The following is a 24,352-nucleotide window of genomic DNA, read 5'->3' on the forward strand; positions in this document are numbered from 1 at the left end:
ACCCCCCCAACCCCCCCCCCCCCTTTTTTTTCTCTTCCGTAGAATACGTTTCAGTTCTATACATAGTTTGGGAATCCTTTTTAAATCTAAAATTAGACACGCGCGCAAGTAGGAAGGTGGGGTCACGTGATACTGAAGTATATTATCGTGGACTTAGCATATTAATATTCTTTTTAGAGGGGACGTAGGACAGACAACATGTGTATATATTGACGGAGCGGCGTATTAACTGTTCAATTTATTCTTCAATAGCTCGCGTATCATACAATACATGTAACTTATCGTGTACAATTTAATTACATGTTTATCGATTGATTTCAGTTAATGTGTATATTTTAGCAGGTGTGTCATTCACGGATATGTACTTTAACGCAAGTGCAGAAATGTCAGTAATTTGTACTCTGAGTGTTTCTCGTTCTCTCGGTGGCGATTTTCTCTTTAAAGCACATTAAATAAAATACATATTTTTATTCTAGAATATTCTAGTACATGTTAGCAGTACAGCAATTGCATGTGACCATTTGCACACACTCCTAATTACGATTTCCGTGGAATTGTTGTTATATTTTTCAAGAAAATGCAGCTAAAACGCATTTTCCCATAGGGTCAATGTTAAACTTTTGTCTAGTTTCCATGGCAATGGCAGCCATTTTGAAAATTCCAAGTACTGTTGGTACCTCGGGGCACCACTGCCAACATTTACATAAACTTTCAAGACTTTGCCTCTTATAACGAAAGATTTAAAATTTAGATTTATTTTTACATTTTTTTTGTTTCCATGGTAACGGCGGCCATTTTTTACCATTCCAATGTCTCTTGCACAACTTCACATGGCGGTTCATATTATGGTATAGTTCCATCAACATGGGTCTGACCAATTACGAGAAATAGCGTGGACAAAATGTGTGGAAGAATAAAAATAAAAAGAAAAAAAAGAAACGTAGAATAACAAGATGTCACCCCAACTCCGTTGAGGGTGCCATAATGATACGCGAAGCGAATTAAAGGTTTTTTCTTTCATGAATTCAACGGAGAAGATACGTGTATTGGTTGATTGAAGGTTTGTGATCATGATTGATCAATCAATCAATTGATCGATCGTTTGATTGATTGATTGATCGAATGATTGACAGTTCGTAAAAATAGCGATGGGACGTTTATTTCGGATTCTGCACTTGATTGATATCAACACTTGATTGATTGATCGATCTCTAATCATGATTTGATCAATGTGATCATGATTTGATCACTCTGATCATGATTTGATTGATTGATTGATCGATTGATCAATACGTTGTATTGCCTAAAATGACACATTTTGCATAGGTTTATTTATTGTCTATACGTTTCATACTGTTCAGTGACAAATATCTGACGCACAATTTTGCATGTAGTATTGAGACAAATACTCTATTTGCTTTTCTTACATCCGAAAAAAAAAAGAATTGCGAATGAGTTATTATAACACTAGATTTGCTATTGCAAGCAATAGCGGACGATGGCACCCCGTACTGCACATTGTCACAGTAGCATCAACAATTATGAGTGTACAAAAGTCAAATGGCATATCTATTATACATGTCGGAATCAGCATTTCTAAACCCACCCCCCCCCCCCCCCAAAAAACCCCCCCAACCCCCCCCCCCCCTTTTTTTTCTCTTCCGTAGAATACGTTTCAGTTCTATACATAGTTTGGGAATCCTTTTTAAATCTAAAATTAGACACGCGCGCAAGTAGGAAGGTGGGGTCACGTGATACTGAAGTATATTATCGTGGACTTAGCATATTAATATTCTTTTTAGAGGGGACGTAGGACAGACAACATGTGTATATATTGACGGAGCGGCGTATTAACTGTTCAATTTATTCTTCAATAGCTCGCGTATCATACAATACATGTAACTTATCGTGTACAATTTAATTACATGTTTATCGATTGATTTCAGTTAATGTGTATATTTTAGCAGGTGTGTCATTCACGGATATGTACTTTAACGCAAGTGCAGAAATGTCAGTAATTTGTACTCTGAGTGTTTCTCGTTCTCTCGGTGGCGATTTTCTCTTTAAAGCACATTAAATAAAATACATATTTTTATTCTAGAATATTCTAGTACATGTTAGCAGTACAGCAATTGCATGTGACCATTTGCACACACTCCTAATTACGATTTCCGTGGAATTGTTGTTATATTTTTCAAGAAAATGCAGCTAAAACGCATTTTCCCATAGGGTCAATGTTAAACTTTTGTCTAGTTTCCATGGCAATGGCAGCCATTTTGAAAATTCCAAGTACTGTTGGTACCTCGGGGCACCACTGCCAACATTTACATAAACTTTCAAGACTTTGCCTCTTATAACGAAAGATTTAAAATTTAGATTTATTTTTACATTTTTTTTGTTTCCATGGTAACGGCGGCCATTTTTTACCATTCCAATGTCTCTTGCACAACTTCACATGGCGGTTCATATTATGGTATAGTTCCATCAACATGGGTCTGACCAATTACGAGAAATAGCGTGGACAAAATGTGTGGAAGAATAAAAATAAAAAGAAAAAAAAGAAACGTAGAATAACAAGATGTCACCCCAACTCCGTTGAGGGTGCCATAATGATACGCGAAGCGAATTAAAGGTTTTTTCTTTCATGAATTCAACAATAAATTTGAAGCATTTTGAAGTTTTTTGTATTTTTGCTGTTTCCATGGTAACGGCGGCCATTTTGAATATTCCAAAGTCAAACCCCCGCTGCAATTTTTTCCCTCCACAATCATATACCATTTAATGTCTCTAAAATAAATTAAACATTGATATTCTAGAATGTTCTGTGAAAATTCAAAGTTTTGACCTTTTTGCATTGTTTCCATGGTAACAACAGCGATTTTGGAAATTCCAACGCCAAATTCCACATCTTCCAATGTTGCTCATCATTACTGTGAAGTTTCATTAAGTTTGGAACATTTTGAGATTTTTGAATTTTTTGGAGTAGTTTCCATGGCAACATAGTACTTCCAATGAGTGCCAAAATCATCCAACACCTGTATATGGTGGGCACCTACATTGTATTAGAATATAATGATTCTGAGTTAAATAGTATCCAAAAAAATCACCAAAACAAAAAACTGGATTTTTTCACATTTGTTCCGTTTCCATGGTAACAGCAGCCATCTTGAAAGTGCCAACCCCAAAAAGCAAATCTTCATCTGGTGGTTAACATTATGGTATAGTTCCATCACCATTGGATCATACAGTGCCAAGATATGGACTGGACAAAAAGCGTGGAAGAAAAATAAAAATAATAAGAAAAAAAGAAACGTAGAATAACAATACGTCACCCCAACTCCGTTGAGGGTGCCATAATAATAAGAAAAAAAAGAAACGTAGAATAACAATATATCACCCCAACTCCGTTGAGGGTGCCATAACTAGAATTGCCATTGCAAGCAATAGCGGATGTCACCCTTCCCCCTATTGCCACTAAGCAGCAGCCATTTCAAACTTGTTTAACAGTAAATGCACAAATATGCATGGCATTTTAAAGTTTTTTACATTTATACTGTTTCCATGGCAACGGCAGCCATTTTGAAAGTTTCAAAGTCAAAAGTCTGATCTTCACTTGTCAGTTACCAATAATATCAAATTTTATTACGTAAAAACCATTTTCAGAATTTTTGACATTTTTGCAGTTTCCATGGCAACAGTGGCCATTTTGGAAATTCCAACTTCAAAAGTCATATGTAGACTTGCCAGTCAACAATCAGATCAAGTTTCATCAATTTTGAAGCATTCTGAAATTTTTGCTCCTGTATCCATGGTAACATAGTAGTTCCAATGATTGTCAAAATGATTCAAAACCTGTATATAGTGGACAACTATATTGCATAAAAATTTGATGATTTTAAGTTCAAGCATACCAAAGTTATTCACCAAACCCGGAAGTTTTTGGAGCATTTTGACCTTTTTGCATTGTTTCCATGGAAACGGCAGACATTTTGGAAATTCCAACGCCAAATATGACCTCTACCAAAGTTGCTCATCGTTATGCTAAAGTTTCAAAATATTTGGAGCATTTTCATATTTTTGACATTTTTGGTGTAGTTTCCATGGCAACATAGTAGTTCCAATGATTGCCAAAATCATCCAAAACCAGTATATGGCTTGCACCTTCATTGTATTAAAATATAATGATTCTGAGTTTAAGCATCTCAAAATTATTTACCAAAAACAAAAATTGGAATTTTTCACAATTGTTCCGTTTCCATGGTAACGGCAGCCATTTTTTATGGTCTTAAAACCTACTGCAACCCGAAATTTTGTGTTCCTCAATATAGTGAACTATCATTAAGATTGGGTCCATTGGCTCCAAGAAAACTGCCGGACAAAAATCATTGGAAGAATAATAATAATAGTAAAGAAACAGAGGAAAAGCAATATGTCACCCGACATTGTCGATCGGGTGACATAATAATAAGAAAAAAAAAAGAAACGTAGAATAACAATACGTCACCCCAACTCCGTTGAGGGTGCCATAATAAAAAATAATGCTTACACTATTTAACACAGAGTAACAAAAATTCAAAAAGGAAATAATGGCTTACTCTTGGGTTGTCTCGATTGCAATTATACCAAATTTACTTATTTTTATATAAAAGCATAACATGGTACTGTGCCATCAAACATTCTACGTTGAATAAAGCACTGGAATCTAATCAAGCTGAAACTCGTTTTCAGTTTGTATAAAAATGGTGATAAAGATTCGTAAGACTTTAATCTATCTAAGTTTAGTTTATATACACGACCAAAATTATAGGTAGATAAAAAGCTTACTTTTGTTTTGATCACTCTCGGGTCTGAGAGATTATTCTCACAACAGGGTATCAAAATGAATTATTTATGTGTTCGAACAAGTTTTACACACTTTTTGGGGTTTCTTTGTTTAGTTATATCGATGTTTATGCATTGCAATTGGACCTTGCATATGTACATTATAATCATTAAGTTGGATAACTATTTTCACATGTTAATATAACGTGTGTAATGTTTTGTATAAAAACGTGCACAATTTAATATATTGAACTTTGGTTTTTAAAAGATGTAATGATTTATAAAAAACCCGAGGATATCTCATTATTGACCCTCTATTAACTGAACAATTCATACTTAAACATGAATACAATCAGGCGAGATCCAGTGAATGAAATACACGCAGCATCTAAATTAAAAATCCATTAGTTGCTTCCTTTTCTTTTATTAATACTCAAGAAACAATTGAAGATATATTTTGTGTTTTGTACTTGCAATGGTTATTTCTAATGTTTCGTTTTTTTAACTTTCTTGTTTTTTTATATTTTTTATTATCGAACAATCTTTTATTATACGGCTTTTATAACTTTTACAACAATGTATTGATTTGGTGAAAGAAATACCATCTTACCTATTTCTTTGTTTCTCTTTTCTTGAATACTCCAAACGTCACATATAATCCAAAGAGTTTAAGGGAATCTGTTTATTCGAAAAATTCACAATAATAAATATTCCTGGCTAGCACAAGTAATACTCCAAAGTAATTCTAATATAAAACTAAGATACGTCGAAATGTACGTTGACAGGGTCTCTCTGAAAATATTACAACATGGTGTTTATCTTGTTTGATTAAAACTGTTTATTTGTAAACTAAGTTCGATATCCATATCCTGTTCATATGTTCAAACAAAATTGTTCTGTGACTCGTTTTGGGTGGGGGAAGACCAATGTAGGCGAGAATTTTAAAAAAATTTCAAAAAAAATGTATAAATGGTGATATGCAATTGATTATGAGATTTATTGTCAATTGATTTTACAATTGTAAATGCATAATAATGATTACAATGCGCCCCGTGCGTGTGTATGAAAAAAGCTTTCACAAGTTGCATGTTTGAGAACCAAATAAATAAATCATTAAAAGAGAATAAAACTCAGAATAACCTTCTGAACAGTTGATATCGACTGAAGTCAAATTTTCTAGTTGAAAAGGCAGCTCTAATTTTTAAACCATTATCTATTTATGAATTGAAAGTTTTCTATCGTTATGCATAATTTGAATACTTAAAGTTTCCCACACTCAACAATTATTCCAAGATATCTTTAACAATTTAAGCAGAGATATTCAATACCATTTAATCATTATTTTAAGTATCATAATAATGTCTGTGTTTTAACTAATTTCTTTTATTATTCAACCAGCATATTTGGACACCACAGTTGAATATAGCCTGCTTAAATCACGTAATAATCATAGCAGAACTCGATTAATTCAAATCACAAGCGGTTTTTTTTAATTATTATTTTGCTGCCACTACTGCTGTTGCTGTTTTGATTAGTACATATTTAAGTGTTCTGAATGGTATATCATTTAAGTGTTCCGAATAGTATATCACTTAAGTGTTCCAAGTGGTGTATATTTTAGTGAAAAATAACTAGACTTACCTCTATATTGTTATTAATCCTAAAAGCACTGTAAACGATGACTGAAATTCAAAAGATGACAATGTTTAATTATGTTTATCAAAATTACACCTCATTGGTCACATACCAGATGTCCTAATCACATGATCTACCCTTAAGACAATAGACGATCATATAAACGATTGTTGACAAAACCCAGCGATATAAATCATTGGAGAATTCACATCACAAATATGGATCTCCCACCGGACAGCATGCTACATGATCCTATCTGTAGAGTAAATATTCATTAATTTCTGGCCTTTTGGATAGCATTAATTTCTTCACAAAGAATCCTAGAATGTCTAGTTATTTGATTAAGTCACTCTTGCCTTCATAATTCACTTACAGTCGTTTATATTTTATATCTCCTTCTCTCTGTTTATCATTAATTCAATTAAAACGTTTAAAAGATAACATGGTAACTTAGTTTATATAAATGAAGTTTCAATAAATAGCACAGAGTAATGGTTGATTTTATTGTTGAGGTTATTTAGTATTCTAGAACCGTCACAATATAATCTCGTCAGGATAAAAAGAGATCCAGTGCTTGGAAAATTTATCTGCAATTAAGAATTTAACGGTCACAGCTTTGAGAGCAAATTATTCCGCAATATAGATTCTAGTATCTGCTTTAAAAAAAGATTTCTACTAGGGGTCTTGCATACACGCATAATGGTATTGCCTGTTCGATGTCCAGTTCCAAATCGTCCTGAATATGCATGAACAATTTGCCGATGGCCGTTTTGCAACCAACAATCAATCAATCTGGTTCAAAAACGCCTGTAAGGATAAATTTCGTATTTGACTTGATTTTTTGTAGGTTTTTAAGGATTCACCAAAGCTGCTGATCCTTCCAAGTTAAGATTTTTATTTACTTTTAGTTTAAACGTTAAGAAATTTGAAATAACGATGTTTTTCACGTCTGAAGTCAAACGCACTTACATGTCTGTCGTTTTGTGGTGCATGGTGTCAAAGGTCGACCACACATTACAAGATCACGATGTTCCCGCCAAAATAAACAGTGTTATGGAGTGGGAAAGTGATTCAACAGAGAAATGCGGATCAAGTCAAATAATCTTCAAATAAGAACAAATTCGTTTCAGGTAAATAGTAAATATTGGGTGTGTATAACTACTTACATATCTATATATCTAATAAACAGAGGTATACAGATGCATTATTTTTTATATCAGTAGACACTTGAGATTATTATAACTTAAATTCAAATGTTACACCTTAAAATATCATCCTTAACTTGAACAGAATAGAAATGAATGTTTTAAGAATTCGAAATTCTGTATAATCAATCCAAATAGAATTACAAGAATAAAAGAAGAATACAACAATGTTGTTATTCATCTTAGATCATTTGCATGAATGTATCGCAGTTTTAATCGTTCTTTATCGAGGTGTTTTGTGTCACTGTTGTCGTTGAACAGCAACAAAAACTAAGTATAGTAAACAAAAAAACGGGGAATGATGTGGTACTCCGGAAGGGTTGATATTCCTGTTACACTTGTTACAGTGTCACCCGTCGTGTTGCTCATGACTGAAAATCCGGTAGCAATGCCACGGTGAAATTGGTGATAGTCATGAAACGAAGACTGGCTAAAAGTTAAACAACAGTGTGCAAAGCACTTCATAGACATATAGAAATTGAGCAACGAATTCAAATGGTGATCTATTGTGCTCCGAAGGGTATGCAGATCTTGCTCCATTAGTTGCATACGTCGTGCTGCTCATATTTAGAAAAGAATCTACTCAATTATTTTCATATGTCTTATTCTCCTCGTAGGCAGAAAATTAGTAATTAGTCGCTTTCGTTGAGGCCTTAATCAAGGAAAATAGAACTAGATCGTGGCAACGAATATAATATGATTTGTACTATCTTAACGATTAACTATCCAAGTGTACAGCAACGTATTTCAAAACGATTTAAAAAAAACTCGCATGGGATTTTCATGCCTATTGGCTCTATTTGAAGTATATTCCCTTTTCTAATTACTTATATATGTTCATAAATTGTATTGCTAATTGGTAAGCAATAACCAAGTCTTTTTTATGTATGAAAAAATCTGCCACGAAGGGATTCTTATCATCTGTACAATTTAGATTATCAGATAATTCGTATCAAGTAAATTCTATTTTGATTACTTTTGCGATCAGCAAAATATCTTTTGCAGTGGTTATACACGAATGTATCACACATAATATATTGGATTTACTTTTACTTTATGCATTTTGAATAGCATTCAAACATTCAAAATAATATGCTTTTTGCACAAAATCTTTTGTTCTTAAAAATAGTGACAATTTTAAGGAGTCATGTACACCTACATTACCTCCAGGCTTTTATTGTTTTTAGTAAATTATAACTTGTACATAACCTAGCAATTGTGCCTGTTTGATCATTGGTGAATAACCGTTATATTGGCCTTTTGTTCATGACGATGCAATTTTAAAAAGATCTTATCGAACAAGGATCGACAGTGTGGACGTAATCTACATGATGTAGAAATTTTTCAATCTCATTTAATATACATGAGTCGCTTTAAAACAAAGTGTTCTAAAATTACAACGATTTGAAGCTAAAATTACAACGATTTTGAAGCCGTATTTTAGAATGCCTATCGGATGCAGAGGAAATTGTTTGCATTATTTGGTATCATACCCATCAGTAAAAACCATAAATGTGCAATCTAAAGAATCCCAAAACACCTCGGAGAAACCTACAAACATAATTGTTGGTCATTTCTAACCCATACATATTATCAGATCATTATTGTCTGCCCTCGGCTTTGATAGCTTCGATTCATTATTTTAGCTCCACTGAACATTTCGCAGATAGACATAATGAAATCTTTCTTGCGTACATATTAATAGATAAGTCAGTGACATATTATCATTAAAGTTAATTTTGTATCTTCCAGTTAATTAGGTCTGTAATCCTGGTGTTAAGGTGATATATTGTTATTACATGGCACCAGAGTTTGACAGTCTGGGCTAATTATAGCGTTTATTGATTGGTGACTTTTGTCATGGAGTGATGGAAACTAAATACTTAATTTCCTGCTTTTTATCCACTTTGTACTGTTTGTTTATTCTTCGGACAAGTTTGTTGAAAAATATCACTGCAACGCCCCCTTTTTCTTAATTGAAATCGGAATACATACTAAAAAATTGAATTTTGATGGTATCGCTACTGAATCATATAAACACGAAAGCCTATCGAATCCTTAATCCATACATTAAGGTGTGACTATTATCAAGTTTTGACATCCCTTTACAGCCAGGAGGTATTACATCTTTCATTGATTGGGGAATATTGCCATAGAGTGAATCGTTGTAATACAACACGTAGTTCTGTTGTGAAGTTATTCCGAATACTGCGAGTGACACGTTTTTATGTAATACCATACTCAGTTTGTTCAGGTAGTTGTCTTCTGGTTATGTATTAGTGCAAGGTTACACTTAAAAACATATTTCATTTAATCGATGAAAGGTCTGCAACGTGTAACTATAATACTGAGCTAATCCTCTTGTTAAGTTGTAATATTCTTATCACAGTATTGCATAATGTGCTGCCTGGAACGCTTCAAATGAGCGGAATAATAGAATCAGGCGTTGCTTTTATTTCCATGCTAATTTTTACCTTATTTGTCAGTAACAATCAATTATTTGTACATTGTAAATCAAACGAAAATCTTAGAACTTTATTATACAAATTTTTGTATATAGAATTTAACAAAATATTCTTATCTTTTGAGGTTGCAAAAATTTTTAAAATCCGCCAAAACAGGAAATAAATTCTAAAAATTCTCAATCTATAATCAAAAAGTAAAATCACAAAAATACTGAACTCAGAGGAAAATCAATTCGGAAAGTCCGTAATCACATGGCAAAATCAAATAACAAAACGCATCAAAAACGAATGGACAAGAACTGTCATATTCCTGACTTGGTACAGGCATTTTCAAATGTAGAAAATGGTGGATTAAACCTGGTTTTATAGCTAGCTAAACCTCTCACTTGTATGACAGTCGCATCAAATTCCATTATATAGTCACCGATGCGTGAACAAAACGAACAGACATAATAGGTAAAAATGTCAAAAATAGGGGTACAGCAGTCAACATTGTGTTATCATCTTAATCACTATAAAAACAACAAATGTAACGAAGAAGCACAAAAAGTTCAGTTCATATTGAAAAAAAAATTGTCAACTACACTTTTTAAGCGTTATCGTTATCATACGACTTTGTTTCACGATATTTTGTTTTTATGATAAAGTTTTCGTCTAAAATATGAGTGAAATATTAGCCACTGAGGGTTAAATAAGCATTATTTTATCAATATAGATAGTCTTTGTTGTTCTTGAATTAAAGAACGACCATTAAGGGTAACTTGGATATGAGGGAAAAAACCATAGTAGTTGATCCAAGTCAAAGAAAATAAAACAGTTTTTCTTTATCATTTACTTTAAATGTAAATAATAATGAGAACATCTTGATTATTCTATATAAAATAGTGGTATTGTTTTGTAAGTTATATATGTTTAATGCAAAAGGAAGTTTATATTAGAACAAATATTATTCAAAGAAATGACGACTGATATCAAGTATACTTTTTAATTTTGTATCAAGGTATGATAATTGATGCCATAAGGGACAAGAATTGAAAAATTATATAAACACATATAATTATCCCATCTTCCATTGTTATTATCCCTATCTTTTTTTAATAAGTATAATTATTTTAATATTTCCTTACCTGCAAATATATGTTTTCCTTTTCATGCAAATTCTTCTTATGGAACACAACATGAAACTGAAAAAAATTACAAGAATATATTCATCCCGAAATGAAACTGGCTCGGATACGTAATTATGTAATACGGTTGACAACTAAATCACAGAAACTGAACAATACAGTCAGAAGTTTGATTAAAACCGTTATTTGTAAACTATGTCCGATATTTACGTGAATTTATCCTCTATATTCACCAAACATTTGATTAAGATTACGTTAGAACGGAACCGAGACACCTCATTTGATACAACATTCCTATATTGTTTACTATATACCCCTTACTACACAGATAAGAAAACTTTAAAATCAATACAGTGAAAGTGATTATTCATAATCGCTGTACGGTAGCCTTTTTTCAAAAATAAATGTCAGCTACCATATAAATAAATCGAGATTGAACTTATTACAATATCACCAGTTTAACACATAGTGTGCTTGTATAAACAAAGTCATACTACCTTTCCAGCATGTAATTTATTACTTATGTTTGTTTTCTCAAATATGAACAATACTTGATCTGACATGATGCACTATTGAGGATGCTTGCTCTTAGATTGATTTTTCATTATATATTTATGACCCCTGACGTTGTTATTACCTCTCAATATTTATGGCCCATGACTTTCATTCCTTTATTTTACAGGTTTTATTATCATCCTAACCATGTAATTCTTTCTATCGATTTATCGCTCTTAAATAGACCAACTTCTTCGTAGTTAATGTTTTATACATTTGCCATTCCTCAATCAAGATTTCTTTAACTTATAGACCTTTATTTGACTAATCTCTTATTAGGTTTTGGAGCCCCTCTTGCTGTCATTCCTCATATTGTATGGCAATGTCATTTCATTATATCTATTAAACTGTAGCTCTTGAAAACACCATTCCCCAGGAAAGTTTATGATCTTTATCACTTTTTTTAACCCCTGGTTTTTTCTTACATTTTGTTACGAGTTTGTCTTTCAATTAACATGTTGAATTTTTCTAAATGTATAAGTGCATTGCTAGATGTATGATACCTTGCTTTTTAATTGCTTTTTGGATGACAAACCTCTTTCTTCTTTTTATAATCAAAATTCACTAGTTTTATTAAAAAAAACAATTTATAGTTTTATGGTCCCACACTGAAAAAAAAATCCAAAAAGATTGTTTTCTCTTACGTAAGTACACGAGAGCTACTTCGTACTTTATTTGGTCTTTTTAAAACTTCTTTTGAATCGAGCGTCACTGATGAGTCTTTTGTAGACGAAACGTGCGTCATGCACAAATACAAAAATTCAATCCTGGTATCTATATATGATGAGCGTATTTAACTACTTTCTGTCTAATTGTGCTTCTGACATCGTACAATGTATGACCTTATCTATGTCATTAAACCATTGCGTGCTACATCAGATTTGTCATTCGATCGTCATGTGTATGAAACCGGACTTAACTCCATATCTATATATAATACCTGTATAATTTTAGGTTTCTACAAGTCTTTCAATCTTTTTTATGGTTTTATGGTCTCACACTGTTATTTTGATTACAAAGTTATGATCCCACTTTTTAACTAAGAGGAAAAAAAGTCTTTTCTTTTTGTGTGGGATTTTCGTCTTACTGAATAAACTTATCATAGATACCAAGACTAAATTTTGTATATAAGCCAGACGCGCGTTTCGTCTACAAAAGACTTATTAATTAGTGACGCTCGAATCCAAGAAAGTTAAAAAGGCCAAATAAAGTACAAAGTTGAAGAGCATTGAGAACCAAAATTCTTAAAAGTATACACAGAATCTTTCATTGAAGAAGACAGGAAAACCAATAGACAAATAGAATTAAAAAAAGTTATTCAGAAAACTAAACTAATAAAAATGTAAAAAAAAAATACCAAACTACAAGACAAATTCAAAAAGGGCGAAGTCCATAAAATCTGACAAATTAAAAAAAATGCTATCAATTAACGAACCAAGTAAAAAACATATGCCAAATGCCTGACTTGAGTTCCACCAAAACGAGCTCCACAAAAAAACTGGTAATTCAACTCAGGTTCTACCAGTGGAAGTAAGTAGTTTATTTCTTTCTCTGTATGTCATTTTGTTTTAAATTCATAACCAGCATTTGTGTCATTCCAACTTAAGTTTTATAATACCGGTTTTATTATTCTCTTTAAGTGTATCCACTAATGTTTCGTCGTATATTTTTTTTCAACCTCAACTTTATCATACCAGGTATATATACGCGCCGGCAATTCGCTCATTCCAAGACAACTACATTGATTAGATAATTATTGCAATTATCCCTTTGCATCTCTTTTGTCTGATTTCACACACAGTTAAAACTTAACCGACAATATGTCACTTTCATTCTCTATATACACATTTTGTTTCTAATATTATTCTTCATATTTACTTTCTAAACAACAGACATACACTTCAGAGTGTACTTTATATCCTCAAAAAGACAGTTTTTAGTTTAATTTTGATTTCGTTTGATTTTGTAAGGTTTTGTTATTTAATTTGTTTTTCTATACTTTTGTTCTTTTGCAAACAATGTTCATATATTCCACTCAAACTGTAGAAGAATACTTCCGTTAGTATAATTATCACACATACGTGGGTATGTCGTTAAACGTTTTAATGGAACGCTAAATTAAATGCAACACATTTTATGGTTTAAACAACTGGCAGAAAATTGCTTTCAATCGATCTGAATGTTTTGTTGCCATAAACTTATGTCAACATTCCCAGATAAGTCAAAGTACAGAAAACATTTAACCTTTATCTCTTTTAAAATCCAGAGAACAACAGAAATGTCTGGGAGAGAGAGAGAGAGAAAAAAAATAATGAGTTATTAGTCCTGTTACATTGCAATGGTCACAAACCGATGTCACCGGTTTATCAGATTCCCCCCTTCAAAAACAGGAAACAATTGATATCAATGTGTGCAAAGCAAATAATACACTTCACAATTGTTGTATTAACAGATAACATTCTGCAGAATGTTTCAAAGTGTAATTGAAGTGTCAGTAGTGGCTGTTCGTAATTCAGGCTGTTTTCGTTTTACATCAGAGAGTCATCGTTATTCTTACTGGGTATAATGTATTTTCAATTGCTTATGCCGTTGCTATTTTTGCATTTGCTCCACTGATAATATAATAATTTAACGTCACGATTTAATTGATTGATGAACTTATCTATTATCAAATTGTCTATTGTTTCACCATCATCACAGGCACTCATTACCACATTGTACGTACAAGTTCAGGAAGCAATTTTCATTTGCAAACCTATATTTAAGGGAATCCGTTTGCCACTGGTTAGGAACTTTCCGTCTAAATTTTCCTTGCATTTTGGTCTTGATTTTGTTGAAGTATATTTAATTTTGACTGTTTTAATTCCATGGATTTTTCGTTAAAGATTTGGATTTCTTTACTGCATCAAATTAGTACCAGTATGGTAGTTTATACAAAAATGAACCGACTAAACTGTTGAAATAATATATTCATAGTATTATAACCGTTAGAATACATATAGTATGGGACGAAAGTTCAATATTGCAAAACAACATTACTCAAATGACTACCAAGGACGAGTTGCGAACCAACCCTTTGGTTGAAAGAGATGAATTCACCTTTTTCCTTTTCTTTAGAAAAACATGCACGTAGCACCTAATATTCCAGAGCTAACGATTCATATCATTATTTCCTTGAAAAGGGTTGCGTCTTACAAAGAAATTTTTCAACAAAGTTTTCTCGTAGTGTTGTCGAAGTAATCTTTTTTGATTCTTTTAAGGACATCATCATTTTGTTTGACCGTTAATAAATAACTGTATCTTATATTGCCACGGATATGTTCCAATTGCTGTAATAATTGTGTAGTTCTCTTTCTTGATTATGGCATGGTAGAATGAAAGGTCATTGTTATAAGTAACTATTTAAAAAATCGCTAGAAGTATTTTTACACACAGGCATTTATGGCATGAGGAATACTTTTTAGAACGTGAGGGTTTTTTTGATACTCTATGAATCGGCCATCCAATCATTTTAATTCGGATGACAATGGTTAGATTTGTGCAGTCAAATTACACGTCTTGCGTATTGAATCTGGATCTGAGTTTTCTTATGATTGTTATATTCTCTCTGTGACGGGTGCTCTCAATAAAGTATCTACAAAACATTTGGAATTCGTTTTCGTACATATTTACGAGTTTTGAACAGCGGTATACTACTGTTGCCTTTATTTGCCAGTGGATTGTTTTCATTATAATACTGTTTGGCTGTTGAGTCATTAGTGTTTGACATCTTTGTTTCTATTTTCAAGAGTATGTCAATATATCTATGTGTATGTAACAGTAAGCGTGTGATAAATATTTGGTGTTTATATCAATATTCAGAAGTTAAAGTATGTTGTCTTTATTAAGAACTGCTCTACGGGGTATGTGGAAATCATTGCAATAAATCTTTAAAATGAACAAAATGCGCAACAATTGCGTATGCACTTTTGTACTGTACCGAAAAGTACGAACTTACGAACTAATAACAAGCCATTGTTAGGCTTTACATCACAAAATAATGTAGATGACAGCCTCAACAAATGCTACCGAGTTATGGAATGATTGAGCCTTCAAATTAGCGACGAGGAGACTTTTTAATCAATCTTATACAAGGTTTGTGTTTGCCTTAAACTTGGGAAAGATTAAAATTTGCTTTACGTACAAAATTAGCAATCTAGTAGGGAAATGAAAAAGCTGACAAACTGATTTACATTAAATGTCACCATATTGTATGTATTATATTCCTACCACTGATACTTGTTGAACAGACGATTGGTCATATTATATATTTTTATTATTACAAATTGCTTACTTTATTTACTTTGATATTTAATATTAATTAAACCAAAATCCATCATATTATGTACTCTGTTTAACCTATTTTTAATTTACTTTATATTATGTTTGAAAATTATATTGTAATCGTTCTGCTCATTTTGGGCGTCCTAATTGGCAAATCAAATATTTGATTATTTTTGTGTTTGTTTGTTGTTTTGTTTTATTTGAATTCAAAAAGGGACTGTCACATCTTTTAGAATTTTATGATCATATCGCTATTTTCTGTTTTTAAGATGAAAGTTAGTTGGGAATATGCAATATTTGTCTTGTTTCTCCTATCAAAATAATCTAATTTAATGTTGATTCTTCTCAAGTTTAGTTGTTTTTGAAATATTATTTTAAAATGTATGTCGTTGGCATAAATTCAAAAAGCAAATTAAATTTGGGAAAAATTCTTCTAATTACAAACATTTTAGAATAATTTCAAAGTTATACTTGATATTACATATATCATGTATATAATCATTTATAAATTATCGTTGTGGTCAATTAACAATTAATATAATGTTTGAAATTGCCACTAGAAATATATTTTGAAGTACCACATAAGAATCTAACGGACTGAACAAAATAAAAACAGTACTTTACCGATGTTTAAACCCCACGCATTGCTTTTGGTGACAAACCAAGACGACAAACACCCTAGAATGAAATCGCATGAACCACAAAACGAGCAAGATGGATGAGTCGCAGAGGTTAGCGCACTGATTTGCACGCATCAACCAACATGCGAATCTACACTTTAGTCGACATTTCTAAATAGTGAATAAAACATAATCGATAAAACTACAGATAAGACAACTATTCTGGCATCTTATATAAGACTGTAAAAAATGTCGAAAGTAAATTCAGACACAAACATGTCGTATCGACCAACCAATCAGTCATTGTCACCGTTAATCTAACGAAGTGTCAATTTCAGTAGTTCTCCCTCAAAATCCTGTTTGAGCAGGGTTTTTTTTAGGGCGCACATCACTTAAGAATTTCGTATAGACTAATGATGCACAAGCGTTACGTATCAAATGCAATATGCAATGATTAGATAGGTTTTATTCTTGGGTATTTTCACATCAGTATCTTCAATCCTGTCTCTCTTGGTGTACTTAGAATTGTTCAATATATTTCAAGTATTTCAGGGCAATTAGTAGCAATTCTTGACGGAAAGATAAGCCTGGTATCTTTGATGAGACTAAACAGTGAATACTGAATCATTTTGATATCTAATTGTAAATTTAGGGTACTGTCAATTGAAGAAATTTTGAACTCAAAAGATAGTCAGTTTTTTCTTCTCTTAATTGAATCGGATCCAAGAAATATTGCAAAATTATAAGCTTGGTTTCTTAACTGAGAAATTTTATCAATTGTATCTTTGCCTTTTAGAAATATTTTGTAAGAGATCCGTACTCTCTGGAAACACCTAGTCTTTCTCCATTTGGAGTACTTGCGATTCCCATATTGTTTTGTTTTCGCGATTTGTATATCAAAAAATTAAAAATTTTGAGCATCGATGTACTGCTATTGCCTTCTTAATGATCCTTATCTTCTTCCATCTGAAACATCAGCAATCATTCATCTTGGGTATTTATGATAATTGAAAATCTACAAATGTAATACATAACAAGGGAATCGAATATCTGGAACAACTAATAAAATCGAGAGTATGGTAACTCTCATGATATTTAATACAGGTTCAATAGCTATTAAAGCTACTCTTAATAATCTTACGTTAATGATCAACAATTAATAGATATTTACGTTTTACGTCAAGTTATTTCTGGGAAACTCCTTAATATAAAAACGCTCCACGTGTCTATTATTACATAAGAATATCTATCTGTCATCAAGTAATGATTTGATTTTGATTTTCGGTGTTTTACGCCACTTTTAAGCATCGCTTTTGGGCTACTTCATGGCGGCTACTTTTAATTGGCAGAGGAAGCCGGAGTGCCCGGAGAACACCACAGACCTTTGATAGGAAAACTGACAACCCTAGTCAATTATGACTCGAGTGCACCAGCACGATCGAAGCTCGAACTCACAACCTCAGTGTTGACTGGCTAGTAGTCACAGTAGTAACTACTTAGTTCATTCGGCCAGCGAGGCCCTCATTGAGAAATGTATATACCTCTTTAGATAAGAGATAATAAAGCCTTTGACAGAAGGATTTTATTTATGCTCATAATTTCTTAATATTTCTTTTTTGATAACATATTTGAGCGAATTCCCTATAAGGAATACAATGATAATCAAGCTTAATGTTTTAAAACAATGAATATTATTTTAAAATTCATGAAAGATACCGGTCACAAAATGTTGTACGTCAGACGAGCAATTCGTCTACATAAGGATATTCAGTGGCGCGCGAATCAAAACAGTTGAAAGGTCAACTCAATATCCAAGTTATCAAAATAGTAAAATCACAAAAATACTGAACTCCGAGGAAAATTCAAAACGGAAAGTCCCTTATCGAATGGCAAAATCAAAAGCTTAAACACACCCAAGATAACAACTGTCATATTCCTGACTTGGTACAGGGATTTTCTTACTTTCAAACAGCATTGAACCCCAAACATGCATAAAATAATACAACACACCAATAGCAAAAAAAATATTTTCTTAAAGAATACATTTTCTGCTTACCCCTATAACCATCAATACAGCAGTCGAAACAGAAGGAAAACGCCCTAAAATAACAATAACAGTCCACTTGATGGAAAACTACAACTGATTAGGTGCTAACCTGGGAACAAATCCAAATCAATAATATTTACCTGAACATATTCCACAAATCAGCAAATGTTAACGAGATTTTATAAGATTTTTCTAAGATCTATGTTTTTCCAATATAGCAAAACAACCAAATAAAAATAGTCAGATAAAATATAAACCTTTTAAATAACGTTTTATTCATTTAAATTGATATTTTTTTCTTTTAAAAAATAAAACAATAGTCAGATGCATACTTGCATTTTCATTAGACGATTAAAAAATAAAAATATTTTTTTTTCCATTTAAGAATTATGCCTTTAACAATGTGCAATCAATATACTTGAGTTGTCGAAAACAGACAACGACATGTCCAAAAAGAAGAAATATGAAATTACAAACAAAACTCCACTAATACTATAGAGAAAACTAAAGACTGAGCAACAAAAGCACAAAAGCAGGGAGTGATGCCATTTTATTTCTTGTCCGGAACACTCCTTATTGTCCTGTAGTTAACTAACGTAGGTGGTAGAATCCTAGGGAAGATAATATATTATTTACAGAATTTATTCATACCTGATGGGATTATCCTATCATTGGTGTTCGTGTTTCAATTAGATAATTCATATGATTACGATACTTATTAGAGGAAATGGATAAAATATCTAAATAATTCATTAAAACTTATCGAAGTTATATGTTATTAGAGATGCATGTTTTGATGAATTGAGTGGAATAACTATTGTGTCTGTTTATACATATGAGCGTGTGTTCTTTCTAAACTTAACAAAATGTTTGGGAACTTTTATTTATGTTTCAAAACAACTATTGGTTGGGTTTTTTTAACGTGGATAATATATTTTATTGCACTCTATTGCTGTTAACAATTTACTTAGTGTACAGCATTGCACTAAGTATCCAAAACAACTATTGTTAAGTTTTCGGGAAATTGAAATTGTTTTCTTTTTAACTTTCAATGTCGTTTTAATAGTTCAAAGCTACTATTATGTGACTTTGTTGAACGCATCGCATTTATCCAATCGAACTTGAAATAGAGAATACAATATATACAGTTACATCTTCCTTATATATGTAATCTCATATAGAAAATGACAAAAAAGAGTGATCAAAAACAAAACTTTGCAATAAATAAAAGCAACAGTAGTTTGCAGATGTTCAAAAGAGATGATTTCAGTTTCTCCAATTCACTCGTGCAGCGCCTGTATATTGAATATAAATCTCACAAATGATACGATATTCTAGCGCTTCATTTCCTATCAAGTTGATAGAAGGTCGCAGCGTACAAGATCGTACAAGACAACTATAACATCTATTGGTTACAAGTGCTGCTGTTGAAGTCATGCCGTTGAAATTATACGGACACTATCACGAATTAGTTGACAGTTATGCATTATCGGTTTCACAGATGAAGATGGATATGTTTCAATTTTCGAAAGAAAAAAACGTGTCCTCTTATCCTTCAATGTTGCATTCTTGAATTAGACTTATTAACATATGTGTACTCGCATGAGTAACACGACGGGACTCACATATGCACCCGAATATACTTATGTTTTCGGAACATCCCTGAGATCACCCAAGTTGTAACGGTGTTGTGTTTTGTATGATGTTGTTTGTCTTTATGTCGTTTTTTGGTTTTTTTTACAAAGACATTGTCAGTTTGTCTCCGACTCTTATTTTGCATATACATATGGTATCTTAAGGTTAGCTTTTCCCGACACCTTTCAAAATTTTAAATAATGTTTCAGCATTTGAAATTGATGATATAAAACATTAAATAAATATCTTCCCTTACACTCCATCTAGACAGCATAAGGTAAGCTCATGACTTTGAATCAGGTTTAAACACCATATTTGATGACTACTAATTTAATCTATACAGAATTTTGCATCATTCGTTAAATGATTCGAAATCTCATTCGTGTTAAAAAACCAACAGTTTCAATAAATAAGATTGTGTATGCAATTATATAATAGGCAGCAGTAGTTAACAGAAGTTCTAACAAACAAATAGTTCACAAAATAACACAAGCTCATGGTAAGCAATTAATGCGTATAATAAGATGATTTCAAAATATGTAAATTATAAAGTAACAAAATCACACAAAATAAAACCTAACAAATAGATATGTATTCAGCGAAGAACGCACACACAGGCCTAACAAAAATTCTGCTATCTACATCAAATTCCTAAATGGACAAAACATTATAGACGGTACACGTCACGTCGTGTTCCAACTTTGAATAAGCAAATTGAATTGAGTTTTAAAACTACCCCATCCGTTAAATTAAAATTAATTTCGGAGAGATATTTTAGCTACCATAACGTTCCCTTTTTCTGTAAAACAAATCCTCCCCAGAATGTGTTCACCCACATGTTCCTCTCCTTATTACTGTATATGTTAATTGTAAAAGTATTCATCTTATTCATGATATATCAATTGATAAGACCGTTAGTTGTTCCTGAATTATTGATGCCAGATATATTATACTATGGTATCGCAAGTTTGTCCTTTAATGTCCATATATACTCTATTTCAGCAACTTATATTTTGTAAATTGCTGGGGTGTTTCTGTAATAGATTTTACTGATGCTTTGATTAACACTCAGATGAAGAATGATTAAGGTTGAAATAATAACAAAATAAGCATTTATGGAGATTATTTTTTGTAAGCGTAGGCATTTGTCTAATATCATTCTTTGTGTGACTATTTTATGTTCATCTAAACTAATTTCGAGAAAATTGCGATTGTTTAAGCGTATTTCTGCACATGGTGTTCATATAAATAAAGCAATTTTAACAGTTACGGATTTTTAATAGACAAGAATAAAGGCAATTTCGAGAAGGTATCATTTGGACACGCATTTATTAAATCTTATAAATGCATATCAATTGAGCGCGCGTTTCTTTAACCGGACAAACTTATCTCAAATATGATTTCACAAAAATGCCACAGTACTACATGCAATTTAAAAACATATAACACTGCGTTAAGTAATCGGAGATAATGGCAGAATAGACAATACCTTGAGTAACCGCTGTAAATAGTGACAATTTTATTTTTTCTTATTAAAATGTTATGTGTTGGCTTACTGGTATAATCAAACTGAAATATTTTGTTGGTTAAAACAATCGTTCTAAGGAATTGTTGCAGATAGAGCAGCGATGATAGCGGTCGTCCTCGCCTTAAATAATTGTCAGCTCTGAGCTTTGACAATATGTTGAAGTATTATTATTTTGGGGGAAAACAGCGAGATGCTCAGTCTTTAGTTTTCTATGTCTTTTTTTCTAATTTTTGGTCTTGTGGTCTTGGTTTTTTTTTTTTTTGTCACGACATTGTTAAGTTTTTTTTTCGACTTGTACGTTTAAATATGCCTTTTGTAACTTTCAACTCTCTTGAAAATCAGGCTACAAATGATACGAAGAGCACAGGTCTCTCATTATAATAGAAATTCAGAGAAAGAAATTTAAATATCATTATATGAAAATATTTTAAAATTAACAAGAATTAAAATTTTTACCACATGTGTACTTGGTGTATTTTTTCTAATTCAGAAGGATAGGATTTTCTGTTCAAATGTTTCAACGCGTATAATGTTTGTATCTTACAGTCAATGGTGTTCCGGTGTCCTTTGCTATCTTTACGATGCATTTGTTATGTTTGTTTACATCTTCCTTACCTAATGAATATATTGTGGTAAACATTTCATATTTAAAAATCACGCAATGTCGGTTTACAACATCTTAAAAATCAATCAAATCCAGTTTTCGTTCAATTATAATTATGCCTGTCAGTAAAATATAAATAAACGTATGGAACAATTATCAAAATATCAGTCAATCTACAGTTAATACATTTATTGAGTATCAAACTGAAAATAAAAAGTCAGCTGAAAGTAACAAGCTTATTGACATAAACCTGTACAGAAAGCCGCATAGAAGAACAGCGGTATCATTTTGATAAGAGTGTTAATATAAAATGCCTCAGTATGTCAAAAGATCTTGTCACGATTTGAGTGCATCTTTTAAGAATAAGATTTGGTAGGATTGTCATGCTTGTCGCAAATTATAATATTTTTATGAATACATGTTTGATTTTTTTTCATATATTGTCTAAGCTTATTACTGAAATTAACGTTATTTGAATGATGACCAATTTAATATATATATTTACTTTAAATTATGCGAACTTGTATTTTTTGTCCATCTGATGAGTTAAGCCTTTTTCAACTGATTTGTATACTTCGTTCTTATGTTGTAATGTTATACCACTGTCCCAGGTTAGGGGAGGGTTGGGATCCCTCTAACATGTTTAACCTCGCCTCATTATTTATATATGTGCCAGTCCAAAGTCAGGAGCCTGTAATTCAGTGGTTATCGTTTGTTTATGTATTACATATTTGTTTTTCGTTCATTTTTTATTTAAATAAGGCCGTTAATTTTCTCGTTTGAATTGTTTTACATTGTCATATCGGGGCCTTTTATAGCTGACTATGCGGTATTGGCTTTGCTCTTTGTTGAAGGCCGTACGGTGACCTATACTTGTTTATTTCTGTGTCATTTTGGTCTCTTGTGGACAGTTGTCTCATTGGCAATCATACCACATCTTCTTTTTTATATTGAATATTGTTTATTCATTCATTCGTGCAATTCATTCTTGGGTTAAATTCTGGTAATTTTGAAATGACTGTTGGGACTACGTTTGTGAATCACTAGGATTTACAACATGCGTGACGTTTACATGCTGATCAACTAATGTACGTCAATCGCGCGATTCTACGTCAGAGTTAATGTTAACCTAACCATGTGCCTGTCAGGGTAGGATTCGGTCCGAGTTCTCAAAATCATTAAATCCCTTATTATGGGTGGATTGTACATACATAAAAAAAGAGCATATACTGAAAAAACAATGAATAAGCTTTGTGTTCTTTATTACATATTTGTTTGTTTTTACAGTGATTATGATTATAACACGGTGTTTACTGCTGTACCCCTAATTTTGACATTTTTATCTATAATTGTGTCTGTTTGTTTTGTTCACGCATCGTTGTCATTATACTGGAATTTGACGCGACTGTCATACAAGTGAGAGGTGAGCCAGCTATAAAACCAAGTTCAATCCACCAATTTCTACATAAGAAAACGCCTGTACCAAGTCAGGAATATAACATATATATATATATATATCCATTCGTTCGATGTGTCTGAGCTTTTGATTTTGCAATTTTATTAGAAACTTTCAATCTTGAATTTTCGTCGGAGTTAAGTATTTTTTTTATTTTACTTTTTACATGTTTGTACATATTTCGTCTCAATTGAACTAAAGTTCCTTCTGTTGATATAGCAATCGAATGTATGCATACTTTGACTTGACTGTAAGTGTTGGTCACCACTTCACTGTTGTTTGTTTAAAGTTCTTACCAGATGAACAGTTTGGTTTGATACTAGTAAATCAA

General features: G+C 32.0%; 1 protein-coding gene across 1 annotated transcript in view; it reads right to left on the reverse strand.

Moving 5' to 3' along the window:
* Nucleotides 1–24,352, reverse strand: part of LOC139487555 (cadherin-23-like) — a 143,135-nt gene that overhangs the window by 83,341 nt on the left and 35,442 nt on the right. The window contains exons 3-5 of the mRNA XM_071272436.1: nucleotides 11,254–11,310; nucleotides 6,463–6,503; nucleotides 5,432–5,613 (exon numbers count right to left, since the gene is read on the reverse strand). The gene's annotated coding sequence lies outside the window, so the exon portion shown is untranslated. The remainder of the gene's footprint in view (nucleotides 1–5,431; nucleotides 5,614–6,462; nucleotides 6,504–11,253; nucleotides 11,311–24,352) is intronic.

The sequence above is a fragment of the Mytilus edulis genome, chromosome 9 (assembly GCF_963676685.1).
Source record: "Mytilus edulis chromosome 9, xbMytEdul2.2, whole genome shotgun sequence".
Taxonomy (NCBI): Eukaryota; Metazoa; Mollusca; class Bivalvia; order Mytilida; family Mytilidae; genus Mytilus; species Mytilus edulis.